This window comes from Vanessa cardui, chromosome 3 (assembly GCF_905220365.1).
Source record: "Vanessa cardui chromosome 3, ilVanCard2.1, whole genome shotgun sequence".
NCBI lineage: Eukaryota > Metazoa > Arthropoda > Insecta > Lepidoptera > Nymphalidae > Vanessa > Vanessa cardui.
Window position 1 is genome coordinate 15,259,506 of NC_061125.1, and position 19,614 is coordinate 15,279,119.

The window sequence follows — 19,614 nt, forward strand, 5'->3', positions numbered from 1 at the left end:
ACCAGCGTGACGTCTGCACTCTTCTCTATGGCATCGATTGTTATAAATTACAAAACGAAACGTACAATTGATTCTGTAATAGAAAATGTAACAGCAACGCGTCTAGAAGCAGAACCTCTAACGGCTCGGTGCGCCGGATCGGTCAGGAATCCAATTTTACTGTTGCGATGTAAAAACTGAATTGAACAGTTCGTGTGATAACCAAAACGACAAAAACCGTGTCGTGGAAAAAAGGAATAGAATAGCGGCGATTTGTTTCGGTTGACGAGTAGTGGAGCAGATCGTTCGAGTTACAATTGGCCCGGTGGGTCATCGACTCGGCGGGAAAGCCGGCGATTGGCTGATTTGACACAAGCGCCGAACGCTCACGACACGCGACACGCTCTTCTGTATTTAATACATTTTTATATCCTAAAACATTATTAAATATGGAAATCGTATACAACCTTTTCAACACCATAAACTCATTATTTATTTGCTACAAAATACGTATTGAATATATTTCTGTCAACGGAAATATTTGAACGGAAATAAAAGGTTAAACAAACGGAAGAAAGAGACAGGTTTTTGTGTTATTCCATCTCATGGAGGAGTGCACTTTTCCGGTATTTGCCGTCTCGAGGTGGAATCCATCAAAGGATTAGAGGGTGTCTCGGGGACGCGACGGGTTTATCGGAATTTTCCCGATGTGGAATAAATTATCCGCCACTTAAACGACATCGCGCAGATTTTAAACGCTCTCGATGTTTCTACATGACACTGAAAGGAATCCCGATTGTTATCAGCGATTAAAGTGCCCCAATAACTTGTTCAGACTGAAAACTTCGATTGAGCCGTCGCTTCTTTAACGTTGTCGAGGGTAAACTGGTTCTCTGTATGGATAACTTGGTTCGTATTCGCTTTGATATGATATCCATTTCCAATTACATAAATGACACAACACATACAAACAAGTATCAGTGTGTGCGTTGGATGTGTATTATTTAGTGCTTATCTGCTATTTTATACCGAAATGGGCTCTATCGATGGGCTTTAGATACTTTCCATCTAAATCCGTTGCAAACAGTCAAAGCGCAGGGCAAGCACAAATCTCTGCGTTTCAATCAGTACCGATTGAGGTTCGACCGCTGCACACAGTCACAGAGGGGAGATTATAGAATGCATGACGCAGCAACGTTAAGCGGTACGTCATTTCATTTCATATAGATGGAAATTGGATGTGGCATTAATAGACCGAGCTCTCTAAAAGACCTCTATTCAATCCAATGAAAATGTAATACACTTTTTCATTACAATATTTCAGAGTTAAATTATATAGTGACATACAGAGTAATGAAAGCACCGACATTATTTAATTTATATTTTAATTATGCTCTCTTCGATGGAAGCGTGCCTTCGTTGCAGTTGTTTCTCGTATAACGTGAAACGATATAAATCATGGCATTTTACCACATTAATCTATACAAATAAAATATCGCTGAAGAGTTTTTATAACATTCGTGTCATTAGAACAGCCCATTTATTGAAAAAGTTTGTAGTCTTTATGACCTCACGTTATGAGACGCAAGGGGCCGAATAACGCATAACATAGGTAACCCCACTATTAAGTAAAGTTAGGTTTTAAGCTAATTATATCAAACTAAAGATTATATCATCATAACTACATAGTATAAAACAAAGTCGCTTTCTCTGTCTATATATGTATACTTAAATATTTATGTAGTGTTTTTAGTATCAGTATTGCATCCGTGCGAAGCCGGGGTGGGTCGTCAGTACTTGATATTAGATTGGGCACATAACGCTAATTACATTTTATATAACAAATTGCAGTTCACCGACTAAACCAGATGTCACAGCTAGTAAAATCTTTGTCGTCTACTAATGTACACGATATTTGATACATCTTGTTTCATCCAGCTGCATAGACGAGGATAAATTGAATGTTCCTGTTAAAGAGTTAATGCGAACAGCTGTTTAGGTAATTTAAATATCATTGTGGCTCCGTAGAAAATCAACCACGCTCGCATTCGGCCCGTACGCGGTTTTTATTCAAATAACATAATATTGACGTCCGTTGCAGATTACCCGTTGTATATGTTAAGTCTAAAGAATCTTGTGTTATTATATTCATCATAATTTATTGACTATATTGATAACACTATAGTGGTAAGTTCGATTTTACTGTCGTAAGGTTTTGACTGTTAAAGCAATGTTAATAAGGCGAAAATGGGTTGGTTTCTTACACTTAAATTCATAACTGATAATCATTTAATATATTTAGAGTCGAAATGGCTCAGTGGTTAGAACACGTGCATTAACTGAAGATCGCGGATTTAAACCCAGGATAGCACCACTGTATATGTGCTTAATTTGTATTTATATTTCTCGTGCTCGGCGGTGGAGGGAAAAATCTTGAGGAAACCTGCATGTGTCTAATTTCAAAGAAATTCTGCAATGTGTGTATTCCACCAACCCATATTGGAGCAGCGTGATGGAATATGTTCCGAATCTTCTCCTCAAAGGCCTTAACCCAGCAGTGGGTAATTTACAGGCTGTTGTTGTTGTTGTATTTATATTTAGGAAGACAAAAAAGAATGCAAGCGAAACCGGGAACGTAAATTAGTCGACGATAAATAAAATTCACAGTACGAAATCTCTTACCAAATGTATTTTAATCGAAGTATTTGTTCTGTAATCATCGGGAGCTCAAAGGAATTTTTGCGTCTCTATCGTCAGCTGTGAGATTGTTTCCGTTAATTGTTATGTCGGTATATCAATAACGTTTACGATTTCAATTTCTCATTGCTTTTAACGAGAAATCGTTTACGTTTCGATTCGAATGTGTATATCAAAGAGCCAAGTTTCCAAGACTATTTGGAATTTCAATATGAATGAACTTTTGAAATTAAACTTAAATCAAACATCTATCATAACAGCTATCTAAGAGCTATATGCATATAGTTATATATTTATCGTGACAGTTGTAGTGGATCGTACTACCTTATAACAATACTACTCAAAGTCACTTCGAGAAGTACGTGTGACTATTTAATTTTATGTAGGTTATATGTCTTGCTATTACTTAAATCGACAAGTCATGTCAGCGCTTGCATGTAAGTAATTAAGTCAATGCAACTCGGTGCGCCGGCGCAGGAAAGTGAGTGGTCAGTTTGAATATGGAAGTAAGAACGTAACGCGTGGCGCTATTGCAGGGTTGTCAAAAACCAAACGTGTACTACGTTACTAAAGCTTATAGAAAATTTGATCTCTTGATATAATTTTTACTGATAAGTGAATGTATCAGGGAATTTGAAAATAGTCACGAGGATCTTTATTCTAGCTTAATTGTAAGTAGTGAGCTCGTAGTGTATTGAAAAACAGAAGCATCAGGTAGTGCCTTAAATTGTCGCGGCGTATTTTGAATGTGGTTCTTTGGTGTCAAAAATGTTTTTAATAATATAATGAAACTAGCGACTCGCCTCGGCTACGCACGGGTGAAATGCTGATACTGAATGCACTACAGAATTTGTTTATTAATGACATCATATTAAAAACTTCTGTCAGTATATCTTTACTATATTGTTCATGTCTTATATACTACCATAACTCTCGATTCACTATCTATTAAAAAAAAACATCAAAATTCTTTGCGTAATTCTAAAGATCTAAGCATACATAGGAACAGACTGTAAATGACTTAGTTTTATACTATGTAATGATGATATGATAATAAATAAATATTTCGAAATAATAAATGACTTGTTGTCAACCCTAGCGGCTAATGCAGGCGAAACACGTCGCATACGTATTCTCTCTTTGTATGTCCACGACCGTCGCGCTAAGAATGTGCATTGAAAATGGTTACACAATCCTATATATAGTTTAATAAGTCAAGAATTCAACCAGGTATCCACCTGGTTCATGGTTGCCTGTGTTAGCTGGAATCAAGTCATTTGATATCATTTTCCGCGCCACTGCGCGTTAAGTTTAAACGTGTAGGTTGCGGAGTCGGCAACCCCCACGGCTTTATTACGAATGAAATTATATAATAAGCTGTATCAGGATGTAAATCAGTGGAGTCACTTAATGTTATCTGTCCGGGTCCTGTCGACTTCGTAAGGGTAAAATTTATTCATAACTAGATTTAGGATGTTGGTTGTCATGTGTTAGGCAAAAAAGTAGCCTATGTCCTTTCTTGGATAATTTCATCGAATTCGGTTCAGCGGTTTGGTTGTGAAAGAGTAACAAACAGACAGACAGCAAAATTACTTTCACATTTATAATATTAATATAAATTACCACTTATTTCGTCCCTTAAAGATGCAATTTCCAAAAAAATCTTCTTTAAGTACCTTTTCCATGAAGGTGTATTGCTGACTATCGTCAGGTAACCTCCACGATACAACGCTAATACCGCTAGCGTATCGTCGCGACTACGCAACGGATCGCCGCGTGATCGCAACGCCTCGTTGCTCCTCACCACGTCGGAGGAGATCATATTTTCATTGTTCGGCCTCAGTGGAGTAATTTGTGTTATTAGTTATTCATATGGATATACTTTTGGATTTTTTGTTTTCCATATCATAGCGGTATCGTCGTGAAATTCGACGGTAAAGCCTAGAAACGGGATTAGTTAGGATTTGATCATTGGTAGATTGCTCATAGAATTTATACCGAATTTGGTGCCGCGGTGAGTTTTTTTCAAGATTCTCCCGTTCGGGTGAAGTTACCTTAGCAGATGCTTATAATATAAAGATGTGTTCCAATTTTAATTTTTCCACATTCTAGATTTCTGGCCACGGAAAATCAGTAACAATAGACGATTTCACAATTATAGCTTCTTTATTTTTATTAGATTAAATTTCTTGCCCGCCAATCACTCTCGATAATCGAAATCAAGTGAAAGTCGAAATCTTTGCTGAATACTGAAGCGTTAGACTAGTTTATTGTTTGACAAAAAATGGTACAATGCAAAAGTTAACTATAATATATACACATACACGTTACCTACTTACACAGAATTACTTGTTATAAAATATTAAATAGTGTCTCGTCTCGTCGTTTTGAGAAGCTACGTAGTCTTGAAAGAGTTTAAATTATAATAAGTTGTTTTTTATCAATACACATTCATTATTACATATTGAGTGGTACTTAAATCTCTTTGTTAAAGCCAATTTGAATGTTACTAAAACGTGATATATTTATACAAAGAAATATAAAACACAGTTATTGTAAGCCGTAAATAAAATTAAGTAACTTAAATATAGTATACTGGCATGGCACGGCTGTCGTCCGCAGACCTCTTACTTCATACCCCTAGTCCTCCGGGATCCTAACTTACGCTTGGAAAACTTTATAGCTGGCGATACGCATATTCTGCGCGAGAAGTTTCCGAGCTCGCAAGTAATAATATTATATTATATTAGTCTCTAATCGGGTTATTTGTATTAGTTTTAGTATTTGTAACGATTTAACACTAGGATTTTAATAATGGTCTCAGATTATATGCGGTATATAATCTATCAAAGTTATTGTATCCCTTTCCAAATTCGTTTTACAATCAATTCTCTGCCCAAATGTTGTCTGGAAGAGATCGCTGTTTTAGTGATAAGGCCGCCTGTTGCATGCAACTTTTGTAAATTGTTAATCCTTAAGTATAATAGTTGTATAGTATTAAATCTTGGTGCAATAAAGCATAAATAATATATAAATAAACGAACTTATGCCATCATCATGATAATCATCCATCTGCCTTGACCCCAATTTTATTTGGGGTCGGCGTAGCCTGTCTTCTCCTTCCATCCTTCTCTGTCAGACATCATCTCACAAGTAACATTTTTTCTAACTAAATCGGCTTACATACAGTCCATCGTTCTTTGGTCGTCCTCTACCTTTCCTTCCAAATCAATGCTCAAAACCTTTCATGATAAGGTTTTCATTATTTATAATTCTAACTCAGACTCGAGCTGTTGATGTTGATTAATAAGCTTAACACTAAGAAATGTTAGCTGAAGTTTTAATTGATTCGGCATAGTTTAAACAGACAGAGCGATCAGTTCGCGGTCTCGGCGCGGGCTATTGATTGATGTCAAAGAGCAAAGTTCGAGAGTAATAATTCGATGTACGGTGAAAATTTGCCCGCAATTGAAACTCGTATAAGTGTCGTTAACGAAACATATTAGAAATTAGTTTTGTCTCACCCTTATCGACTCGAGCAGCGAGTTAAACTATCACTTTGATGTTACGTAAAACAAGTTTGCTCTTGTTATTTGTAACATGCTCTTTTAGCCCGACTAAGATTTATCTAAGTCGAGTCTTACTTTCGAACTATCTTTCGTTATATAACATTGTCCAAATAAGTTTATTTTTATGGTATAGGTTGGCTGACGAGCATATGAGTCACCTGATGGTAAGTTGTCACCATCGCCCATAGAAAATGACCTTGTAAGAAACATTAACTAATCCTTACATCGTCAATGTGCCACCAATCTTAGGAGCCTAGTTAATTGTGCTTGTAGTTACGCTGGCTCACTCATCCTTCAAACCGGAACACGACAATACTGAGTACTGTTGTTTAGCAGTAGAATAACTGATGATTGGGCTGTACCTACCCAGTCGAGCTTGCCCGAAGCCGTACCACCAAGTATTGAAAGTATTTTTTTCAGTCTATAAAATATACTTACAATTTTAAGTATTTACTTGAGAATATTTTTATAGAAACAGTGACAATCGTCGCGTTGTTTACACAGAGCTTTACTTCTCACTATAATAAGCTGTAAAAGTTTCCGTCTCCGCAAAGTCAATACATCCTTTCCTCAAAGTATTCTATAACAAAATTCCGCAAACACGTTTATATTTGTGTGTAAATATATTTAGATTTTCATAAAATAATAATTGTATAAGTCATACTAATATAGATCCATATAATGTGTTAAAAAAAAAGTTTGTTCATATTATTATACTATCTACGCGTTCCGTCTTTGCTCGGAGAGTTATTTGAAATTCACGCTTTTCCTCTACTATAATATTCATGTGTTATACATAATATAAACCTTTCTCTTGAATTGAATTGAATTCTATTTATTGATGCAAATCAACTGCGTAGTTCAAAGGATCTAAGCGTATTAACGTAGGGAAGCTATTTGTTTTCTTTTATTAAGAAATCCGTTGATTTATAAATTTGTATAAAATTGGTTGGTGAAGACGAAAATAATTCTTATATTTTATGTTCGATGTACGTACAAATAAAATGTTATTTTCAAATTCAAATATAAGTTAAGAGTTTGACAATATAAAGCTTTAAATTAGTCTGAAAACAGTTCAAACGTCACATATGAAATACTTAAAATACATCCGAACATCTGACATGTAAAACGAGAGCAAGCATCAACGGCTGAAAGGGGCTGTTGTTTAAAAAGAGATGAAATAATGGCAAAGGCGAAAGATTGCGTGTGTCTCTTGTACGGCATTTTGTAGTAATCCAATAGTGGAGGGGATAAAAGGGGTGGTTTAATGGAATTAAACAACAGTGAGAACGTAGCTGCGGAGCGCCGTTCGACCGGCGCCGTAAGCCGGACTTGCGGAATGTCTCTGTTGGGTCTGTGAGAATTGTTTCATGTTTTATCTTGCTACCGACATTTTTAGATGGCAGATGAGAATTTTTACTTGCATTTTCAAAGCGGAATTTTATTAGTAAATAATATAGATGGTTTTTTCTACGTCTTTCTAAATGGATAAGTTGATTCCATAATGAGGTAGCATTTGCGAATTGGAAAGTATATATTTAAAACTGTGAAATGGGGTGACCTTTGAACGATAAGTGAATCAGTGTAACTACACTACTACTACTAGCTAAATAGCTAATAATGGATATAATATCTTAGTTTATTAGGTAGGCGGCGTTTTGACGATGTAAGGAATTATTAATTATATTAAAATTTCTTACAGCACCAATGCACTTACCATGTGGCTTATTTGTCCGTCTACCTACCTCATCATCATCTTCCTGAACTTATCCCAATTTTATTTGGGGTCGGCGCAGCATGTCTTCTGTTTCCATACTTCTCTGTCGGACGTCATCTCACCAGTAACATTCTTTCTAAGCGTATCTTTCACACAATCCATCCACAATTTCTTTGGTCGTCATCTACCTCTATACCCATCCAGATTCACGCTCAAGAATTTGATAGTATATGTGTTCCCTCTACCTACCTATGCCATAAAAATATTATAATATTAATTAAGACCGAAAAAATCGTGCCATCTGACACGTTTCATGGCGTGCGCTGCGAAAATCAATACATATTATCTAATCAGCCTACTCGGTATTACCGGTTTTTAGTTGGGGCGCGTCCCTAGTTGTCAATAAAAGAGACGGGAATTGTTTAAACAACACCGTGATATTAATAATAATAAAGTAGAAGTCTGAACGCTAAATGTGCTCAGGTATTCAAAAAACGCCTGCTTGAAACGTAAATATTTTGTTGCTGAAAGACGAAGCAAAAGATGGAATTTCATAATAATTGAACATGAATTGAACATATTTTTAAGATTAGTAATTAAATTGAATAAAACAGGATTGTTTTGCTTTTTCCTGCAGAGACTAATTGGGAGTTACTTGAGGGATTTGCGAAATATATATTTATGTGTGTGTGTATTAAAGTAAATCTGTCTGTGGCTCTTTCACGACCAAACCGCTGAACCGAATTTGATGAAATTTGGTATAAAGAAAACTTGAACTCCAAAAAAGGACATAGACTACCCTTTTGCTTGACACATGACAAACAACTTCCCAAATCGCGAACGAAGCTGTGGGCGACTACAAGTTTAGATATATCACGATAATAGAATTAGTTAAATTGACTTTGTTAAAATTTTAAGATCGGTCAAGTAGGATTAACGTGATATTCGAGACAAGCGAGTATAACATCGCAATCCTCAGAACTCAAGAATGCTATCGACATCTTTACAGAAAAATTAACCAATAGTTTTTTTATTGCCCCGATCCGAGATTGGGGTCTTCTTATCAGCAGGCGTATAAACTATCCACTAGCGACCAGATCAACGAAAAGACCGCCCCTGATCTTACTGAGATAAAAAGTATATTTATAACACTTTGTCTACACTGATGGGAAAGTAATTCTATCTATCTGTAACTCTTAAACGGCCAAACGTCTGAACGTCCAAGAAACATAGTCTCCTTTTTGAACCCTAATACCTGACCTAACGACCAATCCCCCCCCCCAAACGTGAGCGAAGCCGTGGTTAAAAGTTAGTATGAAACGTATTATTGGCAAATTAGTCGAGTCCATGTTTATTTATTTTAATTGGCTTTTATTTAAAAGATAAGCGACTTACAAAATAATTTTTGGTTTGTAGGTCGATTTGTACGCGCTAACTATCGCTACCGCTGCCAATAGGTCAATCATTTTATTAGGGTTGTCACCTTGTCAAACCTAAAGTGATTTGGTGTGAAATTTGATGTTATTAATAAAAATTGACGTCACGGTCACATGTTGCGTAAATAGGGCTGGCAACGTTTAAAATATATTTTAATACAGCTTCTAATTTATTTAGACTACATATTTATATTAATAAACTCAATATTTAATATAAATGTTAAATAATTTGGTTTGTTACGATTGTACGATCTTTTTACTACTCAGCTGTGTACGACAGGGTTACAGAAAAGGACATAAGGTCTCAACACCTGCTCTCCACGCGCATGCGAAGCTGCGAGCCGAAACTGGTATTTCTATAAATTCAAATTAGGAACAGTTATCATTATATTATTAATAAAGTGGTAATTTTGTTGTAATTAAATATGTATGATACATAGTCTCGCTTCGGTTAGCGATTAGGGATAATTGCTCGACTACCTAATTGTTTGATCTATTGAGGTTTTAGGTACTGATAATCGCGGGTCGTGATGAATGGCTAATGCCTCTGTATGTATCATTTGCCACGAATTGTTTTAGTTAATTTATTATAATTGAAGTCGAAATTATATATTTACTAATTAAATATTCAAACTCGTGTTATGTATATTATATGATTATTGTGAATAATTCATGGATTTGAATTGAAAGCACATTATTATGCAATATAATAGAGTAATGAATATCGTTTTCATATTTTTTTTCTAAGCTCCGATCATGAAATGTTATATACATATATATGTATATGGATATATCATAGATATCTAATCCAAAGAGAGATGAGATGTAAATAAAGTGTGTATTTTTTTGCCTTATGAATGGTAGTAAAAAGTGCAACTGTGTTGATAATTAAATAAGATTTTTTAAATTGATTTCTTTATATATCATGCAACTCTTATGTCAATATTGAATAGAAAATTTGACATTTCAAGACGATCAATGAATTGTGCTAAATATTTTAATAATATAAAATTAATCATTGAGTTATTTAAAAGTAGCAACTATACAGGGTAATTTATTAGAAATAAATACAAGGGCACGTGGCAGCCCTACCTCAGCAATGCACCTGTCGTGATCGCTCAGCGCCACTGCGCCAACATCTGTCGGGGCGTGCACTTTTTTATTTTTTCGCCTCGTTTTTTACCCTTAATTGCGTAGTAACAGACAGTCCGTTTGAGCTAATGCATTTTGAGAATTCAATCCTCTTGTTCTAAAGATTTTTTCAGAGGTCTTGTTCGAGGTTTGCTAAGTTTTTGAAGCGTGTTAACATAATTATATGTGTATACGCAGATTTTTAATGAAAGTCCCCCATAAGGTACCATTCATTTATTACTTATGGCATTTTATGACCATACCTTATGCTCTCTTACAAATGAATGGGAAGGAGTTACCATAGTTCTTAGGTAAGATCAAAAAAAAATGCGTACCTTTAGAAACTTTGATATTACAATTTTTTTTTCAAAAAAATATAACTTTGAAAAATTAACATTGAAATAAACCAAATGTGTATTCATTTTTTTTTCTTAAAAGGGGGAAACCCTTCCCCATTATTTCAAAATTAACGAAATTAGCCTTACGCAATAAATGAATGGCCCCTAACACGATGAGACATTAAAGTTTTGTTTTTCGTTATCATAAGTGGCTGGGACACTTCTTGGCGCACTCCGTCATTTAGCTCTTTGACAGTATGCGCTATTAATCATGTTTATATTATGTTCGCGGAGTACACGAGCTATTTAGATTTTAGTTAACTATATATTTAACACGGCAACGTCAAATTTATTGCATAATCAAGCGTTAATAAAACGTGTAATACAAATATAATGCTTCAATTTATTACGTCTGATTTTAGTTTGTTGAAATTATATTTGTACTGGTTGCTGACTGTGGCTTCACCCACATTTAGGAAGTGGCGGGAGGGTACAGTTTGATAAGCGTTAGGTTCTGTAAGATAAAAAAAAAATAAAAATGAAACTATTCAATTAGGCTTTTACAAGCACTCTTAAATTGTCATTAAACAATTATATTTAGTTAAGCCACCAGCTCGGAAAGTAGATTCTACCGAGAAGAAATGAAAAAAACAGTCGTGTTAGTTAATTACAATTATATGTATATAATGTATTTTTTGGACTGCTGACTACCTATAAGCAATATAACACGATAATCTGTCTAGTGGTTCCGTCAACAAAAAGGAAAAGAAACATTTTTTCGCATTATTTATTCTACTTCTAAAATGTTTAACGAATAAAATATTTAATTTATTAAAAGAATAAGATTTATTTATACTTTTATCGTGTGAATATAGGTTAGCACACCATCTGCATCAAAGTTCGATGAAGTTTGAGTACATACGTAGGAAAATTGTATAAGAAAAACTAAAAAAATATAACCATAATTATAAATAATAAGTAGATATGAGAAATCCTCATGCTAGCACTTTCTCATCGTGAGCATAGTCTGGTTAATGCCTTAATCCAGTTCTGACAGGCTAGTTCTAACACAAAGTGATTACTATTTGATCTCAGAGATATATTAAATTAGCATAAACTATTTCTAGAACCGTTAATATAAATATATTAAAGATAATAAATGAATATGATAAGTTGCACCTTGTTTCAAACATATACAATAAGAATAATATCTTCAAAGTGTGATTACATTATCATCGCTGTTTTAAGCTCTAGTTTAATTCAAACAACTTATTTATTCTACTGTTGTAAGCATCGAGGCTTTTGTTTCGGTTTTAAAGGTGAGTCTGTGTAAAGTTACTCTTGTTTTATTTTATGTGCTATAGTCGTGTATACTTGTAATGAGTGTTTTTTGACACATAAGACACATAAGGCCTTGTGAGGAATGTCTACCTCTGATCTTCCTTAAAAAGAATGATTGATGACTTCAATTTTGTTTCAATACGAAAACTTATACTAAAAATACAAACAAATTAAAAAAATTATATATGTTAGTATGTTTTTCGTAATACACGTATTTTTCTTTATTCGTAAACATGTCTACGAATATATTAAATTTATGACTTTCGTAAAACTAGATAATAAAATAAAAAACAATGTGTAATTTAATTCTCTGTCACTTTTATATAAACTGAAACACATCTGTAACAAATGAAAAAAAAAAGTCTTTATATATATTTTGACAGGCCTCGCCGTCTACGGACGAGGCAAATTTAATATTCGGCGTGAAGGCTGTTGTGACAGGATCAGGGCCAGAGACGAGAAGTATATATTTTTTTCATATTCGTATTTTATGTAACAATATTGATCGTAAATATATTTATAAACAATTGTTTAATATGTATGGAATGTAGTTACTTTGTAGGTATTTAAGCTACTTTTATTAAAATGGCTTAAAGAAAAAATTAAAGTTTTAGTACTGATTAATTCAAGTCAAATTAACCTAAGTCTCAAGAAATTAAAGTTAGTAAGAGATTAAAATAAAAAAAGTAGCAGAATCTTCCAGAAATAAAAGGCTATATCGCTGATAGTAATCACGTCCCAATTACGTATTTTGAGAAAGTAAAATCTAGTCATATTGGCTCTTTAATTGGAGTCGTTTTAATATTAATAAAGCATTTCATACACTCGGCGCGCTTTCGAGACGATAAGTATAATAGAAATCGAATTTTCGTTCGCAATAAAGGGAATATCGGAAATTGAATAAAGAACAAAGTGGCGTTCGGAAATTAGCTCGAAGAGTTTTGAATTTGGAGCACAACTTGAGATCATGACCGGAATTGCGTCAGACGTCGGAGTTTCTCAGAAGTTTCGCGTAAACTGAGTGCAAGGCTGGCTGTGTTTAGGTTTAATGTTTAACTCCATGCAGGTATCGTAGTATTAACCTTGGCGGAGTTCGATTTCGAATACCGCTTAAACGTGGCGCGAATTCGTGTTTATATGTAAACATTCGTATCGATATTAAGAAATGAACCGAGAGGCACTCGGTGCTATAGTTGCCAGTTTATAAAGTTGCAATTCTCGAGGACCTGGGTTCGCATTCTAGCTCAGGCCAGTGTTGGCCCGAGTTTTGGCATTTATAGTAAAGACCTGAAGCAAAAAGAAAATCAATAACAAATGCTTATCTAATAAGTTCTTACAAGCTCTTTTGAACCGTCATTCTATAATCTTTGGAAAGTTGATCTAACCGAGAAGAAACTCTGTATTTTATTTTTTCAATAAAAATAATTTACAAGAAACAATCTTATACTATAATATTAATGTATCTATCACCATTTAAATATTGCTACCGAGTGTTTAACAATAAACCTTATTTCTTTTGTTTTTTAACATGTTTTTAATTTCTGATAATTCGTTGGAGTCAGACTTTTTTCTAGAATAACAATACATCTAATTTTAAAGGAATAACTAATATCACTGTTTAACATTCCAATTAAGCGTGAAGCTTGATTACGAGTGGGGATGACAATAGCCCAAGGGAACCTGTGATTTCACATCGCTAGACGGCCCGTAAACCGGCGTGCTATTGACGCAATCGGACTAGCTACTGAGTCTCCGTTGAGAGCCGACGCTTTGGCCGAAAACGGCCGACACGTCAAAAAGTTAACGTTTATTTACGTTGTTAGTTTAATTCGTTTAATGTGACAACTGCTAAATGTTTTTCTAAGTAGCTAACATTCCTTAATTTGTTTAACAACAACGTTTGTTTATATTAACATTTTTTAAAGGCGTTTCTTGTTATTTCACTTTCCCGAGAGACACTGAATAATTTAGTTAGGTAAATAGCTTTCGCTCCGACGTTTTCGTGTCGGAGGTTTTCTCGATCGTCAAACAAAAGCCTTCCATGTTTTTTGGACTTAGTAAATAAGAAATGTATAATGAACAGTTATTGCTGTAGTTTGGCCTCTGCGGGTAGGCCACCTTAAATTGGGGTGAGGTTTTCTGGAGACCCGAGGTTTGCACACACACACACGACCTGATATAGTCTTGATAAGTAAAAGAAAATCGTTCCTATAATTACAATGGAGTTTCTCAAGTTTAGTTACAACTAAAACACTCGTTCGTACGATCAGTGAACCGAGTACAAATGAATTTTCCATTAAAACAGGATATTTCGCACTCAGCGGCGAATGCATTGTTCAAAGTAGTATTCTACAAAACGCGTAATACAACAATAGGAAACCGTGGCTACATTAAGAAAATAGCGCGGCGGACATTCGCTTTTTTTTTCTCAATGAAAATTGTTTCAATGGAAAATACGAATAAATATCTTTAAGCAGTTTCTTATAATATCGTGTTAAGACAAAGCGTTCACTTTAGCTGAAATATTGGATTGGATGTTTCGCAAAATAGAAACACGAAAACACAGCTTTGATACGTCACCTTTGAAGTTACATCTTTGTGCCAGTGGGCCGATCTTGATAGTTATTGAATAATGTATTTAGACGACGTTTCTCTTTGCCTTTTTTCTTCTTAAAATTCGTATTAATTGTTTTCTTCTTCTTCTCATAATAATTTTAAGATAGATGGGTAAATGGGTCAGCTTTTGATAAGTGCTCTTAAAAATACTATTAAGATGTTATGTCGTTTTTAAAGGTACATTGGCTAACTTACCAAGCTTTTTTTTTTAAATAAGTAAAGATTGGACAACATCACATACATTAAGTAATCTGATCCCAATGTAAGTAGCTAAAGCACTTGTGTTATGAAAAATCAAGAGTAACGACGGTATCATAAACACCCAGACCCAAGACAACATAGAAAACTAATGATAATCTACATCGACTCGGCCGGGAATCAAACCCGGGACCTCGGAGTGGCGTACCCATGAAAACCGGTGTACACACCACTCGACCACAGAGGTCGTCCACAATTAAGAAGTTAGGTCGTTTTTAAAGACACATTGGCTCACTTACCATGCATTTGGTAGAATAATTGCTACCTTCTTACTTAGGACTAATTAAATTTGGATAAATCTTTATTATATTTTGTATCTGTGCGAAATTATTAAATTGTATATCAAAGCAGTCCGTCGTGGTATTTTTAATAACGTATCAGGAAAAAATTCGTAAACATATTTTTTTCTCGTACAAACGATATGATACCGTTCATCCATCGTACGTATCATAGTATCGATAGGAATACATCCGATCGTTTTTCGTGAACCATGTGAGGCGGATTACCCCCTATAACGTCTTGATGTCGGGCATCTGCCGCGCTTCCGAACGACTCCGGGCAGATGTTTTTATATTTTTTTATGTAATACCGAAGCGTATGATATTATACAAATTGCGGATTCCGTTTGAGTTATTTTTAAGTGCGCGCGCACTAAATTAAATATGCCGTGTTATATTCGATGCTTCGTACGAGCGAATCGAAATTGAAATTTCTCTAATTAAATCGAACTTTTCTGTATTCATACTATTTAGTTATTTATAATTAGATTTTTCTTGGTGCCATTTTGTGGTTGAAACGATAACCGTTAGGGACGTGTTCTAGAGTGGAGACCGTGTCTCGGCAAACGTAGTGTAGGACGTCCTCAGGCACGGTGGAGTGATGATTAACGCAAGACGGCTTGCAGGAGCTGGATGTGAGAAGTCGGAGAAAGACCATAGTGGTGTGCAATTGAAGGGGCCTATTTGTCCAGCAGTGGAATAACATGGGTTGATGATGATGATGATGATGGGTGCGAGTTATTGCATCTACATTTTTTTCCTTCCTAAAGACCTTACCAGCTATACATATGTATGTCTTTATTTTTATTCCAGTTTTTAACATTTCTTAATAATGTTTTCCGCCTGTACTGTTTGTTTTGCCTCAGTTCTCGTATAATGGTTAAGCGCTTTTAAAAATAGTTTAATTCACTATAAGTTTGTTTTTGATTGTAAATATTTGGATTTTTCAATCATCGCCACTTACCAAAGCATTTTTATTGGTTAGTTTAAATTCGTAAGACCGTAGCGAGAAACGAAAATATTAAGAAACTAATTAGCTGCAGAAGAATAAATGTTTTATATTAAACTATGGTTTTGCTTAGATCGAAGTTGGTCTTATGGATTGAGCAAGTGGATTTTACCTAAAATTCGTTGGATTGAATCCAGCTTCACTGCGCTTCCGTGTGCTGATTTTGCGTTTATACAATATTTCGTTGATTTAACGGTAACAGAAAACTTTGTGAGGTCGGATGAAATCCTGCTGTATATCAACCCATACTGGAACAGAGTGAAACATGTTACAAACATTCTCCTTAATAAGAGTCAACTTTTTAACCAGAGTGACAGTGAGTGTAGGCATATCATAAAGAGAAAACCTATCCTCTTTAAATATTTCTATCCTTTTTACGTCTATATATTAGAAAGAGATAGATAGAACTATTGTTTATCTTTTATTAAATTGGTGCATGACAATTGATATCGTGCCTATTTTCCACGTAAGAACATAGAGAAAAAAAATTCATAACATTCCATTGAATATTTTGTGCGGACGATACTATTAACAGTTAAAACGTTTAATTTTTTATTCTAGTGTTATTGTGAATATGAAACTGTAATATTTAATTCTGAAACCATTATACATTGAGCTTTATTAGCGCCATGAATCAGTAGTTAATCCCGCATGTGACATTATGGAGCGCATTATGAGGGGTCAACGGAAAGATTTCAAAATAGACTAGTTCTGTGATTAATCATTCGGATTTACGTGCAATTTGCTCGTTCCGAATAATCAGAAACGAATCGAATATCTTCTGTAATTAAGAAGGATTTATAGTTGTTTTATATGGTGTTCGAGTACATTTTTGCTCTGGATAATCTTGTAATACAATGGATTATAATCCTCGATAATATCGACGGCAAAATTATATTATGTTAATGATATACTATAATTATAAATATGTAATCTTCTTCAGTTTTAAGTATTTCATGGCGTCGCTCCTAGTGAATTTTAGATAGCGGAGCGCTCATTTCGATCGGAGCACATTTTGACGACGTGATCGCGACGGATTTTTATGATAAAAGTCATAAAATTATGTCGCGCTGCAACTATATATATTTATAAGAGTTCGCTACGAGATATAACTATTTTTAATTCTTTTTATTTTTTCGAATGTAGGCGATACAAATTAAGACTTGCGTGCAAAAAAGATCTGACTAATAATAAAATAATGCGGGCTACATCGGAAAATTTTTAATGTTACGGCAATGATAAACTGTTTCCAGCTTTAACTTCTTTCAATGTGACTTTGTCTTATTATTCTCATATAGTAACCAAAGTCAAATAACAATGGCGACGCACCATGTTTTCATTGAAATTGTCCGTAGTGTTACGAATTAAAATAATTCAACACGGTTTTTTGGAATACGTCCAAAAATATTCAGGTGTGAAAAAAGAGATTCGTCTAATTTATAGGCATTTTAAAACGCAAAAATTGCTACGAGACGCGATATACGAGATGTAGCTGTTACTAAATAAACTTCCAAATAGTTTTACATTTGTAATATTTCTGATACGTTCTTGCGGCGTGTCGTGTTTCTTTTATATTGGTTATTATGGTATTGGGGTAAGTTTCTCATTCAAAGAAAATGGTGCTTTTGGAAAATTCCACATCACAATCAACAGCAACAATAACCCCTGCTCCCTTTGAGAAGAAGGTTTGGAATATATTCCACCACGCCGTTCGGTGGAATACATAAATTAGACACATGCAGGTTTCCTCACGATGTTTTCCTTCACGAGATAAATTATGAATACAAATTAAGCACATGAATATTCAGTGGTGCTTGCCTGGATTTGAACCTGCAATCATCGGTTAAGATGCACGCGTTCTATCCACTGGGCCATATCGTCTCCCACTAGGGCATTTCGGCTCACATCACAACCAGTTTTGCCGATTTATCAGTCTCGGAGTGTTTTCAGTTCCAAATATTACGTACGTATATAAAAATATTAGTATGACCTCATTATTTGTTAGCATAAACTGTTTTCGTCGAAACGGTAATAAATAACTAATTTAATTACAATCGCGTGTGATATAATTCATGCCCGCTGAACTATTACAACCTGACTGTAAATAAAAATAAAATATTATATTAATATTATGTTAATTATATGATGTTGCCCTACTTATATATATTAACTATTATATTAATTTGGAAAAGCAATCACGCGTGATTGTTGAGCTAATTGTATGATTTATGTAATCTTGTTATTGATATATATAATCAGAACTATGTATATAACTAATTAACAATGTAAAATTATTTTTTTCTTTCGTGCTAATACCAAAGTGTTCTGTACTGTTACCAGTACTGTTCCACTGATGGGAAAAAGTCTCCTTTTCCCTTGAGCATATTTTTATTAACGACGTATTCATATTTGATACAATGCAGTTACCAAAATCTGAATCAGCTCGAGTAAGAAATAAATGAAGTTCTTGAAAACGATTGAAGTACCTACTTAAAAATGATGATTGGTGGAATTTGAACCTTATGGATACCACCTATTCTAATCATTTGGCCATCTCGGTTCCTATTCCATTCCAATCCAAGAACGTGTAAAGATAAACAAACCATACATTTACATATTACACGCGATTTGCTAATAGCTCTACATAATGCACTACTAGCTGTTCTCGATAAATATATATTTATTTACAATATAGCACTGTTCTACTTAACTGCTGATATCCGTTTAAATTTTACTTTCAAAGTCCTTATAACAACTTCGCTGGTATATAAAACACTATTATCGTCGCTATAGTACTAGTAGCGTCGAAAACGAAATAGTGGCCAATTATTGGTCACTAACTACACGCACACTAGCAAAGGTTAAGAAGTAACTTATATATATTTTTATATTTTTGTACGATCCTAAATAGAAGTGTTCTTTCTTTCTTTCTTTCTTTTCTTTCTTTCAAAGGTGTATGATGTTTTGTGAGTGTCAAACGTAGCAGTTACGCACACCAATATAATCAAATTGCTTTGTATGTTTTCGTTTTTTTTTTATAGTGCGACACTCTACACAGATACTCATTCTGTGGTTGGTTTGTTCTGTATATAGATCTTTTTTTCATTAAAGTTAAAATTCGAATGATTTAATCATTATGTTTAAACATGGAACGATAATGTTCCAATAAATGTAATTGTTCGAAAGTTTGAAAAATAAACAAATGTTATAAGGTTTTCATGTCATTTTGACAGATGTCATTGTTT

At 34.3% G+C, this 19,614-nt stretch overlaps 1 protein-coding gene across 4 annotated transcripts in view; it reads left to right on the plus strand.

The window, feature by feature from the left end:
• Positions 1–19,614, plus strand: part of LOC124543296 (protein couch potato) — a 208,393-nt gene that overhangs the window by 66,523 nt on the left and 122,256 nt on the right. The window lies entirely within an intron of this gene.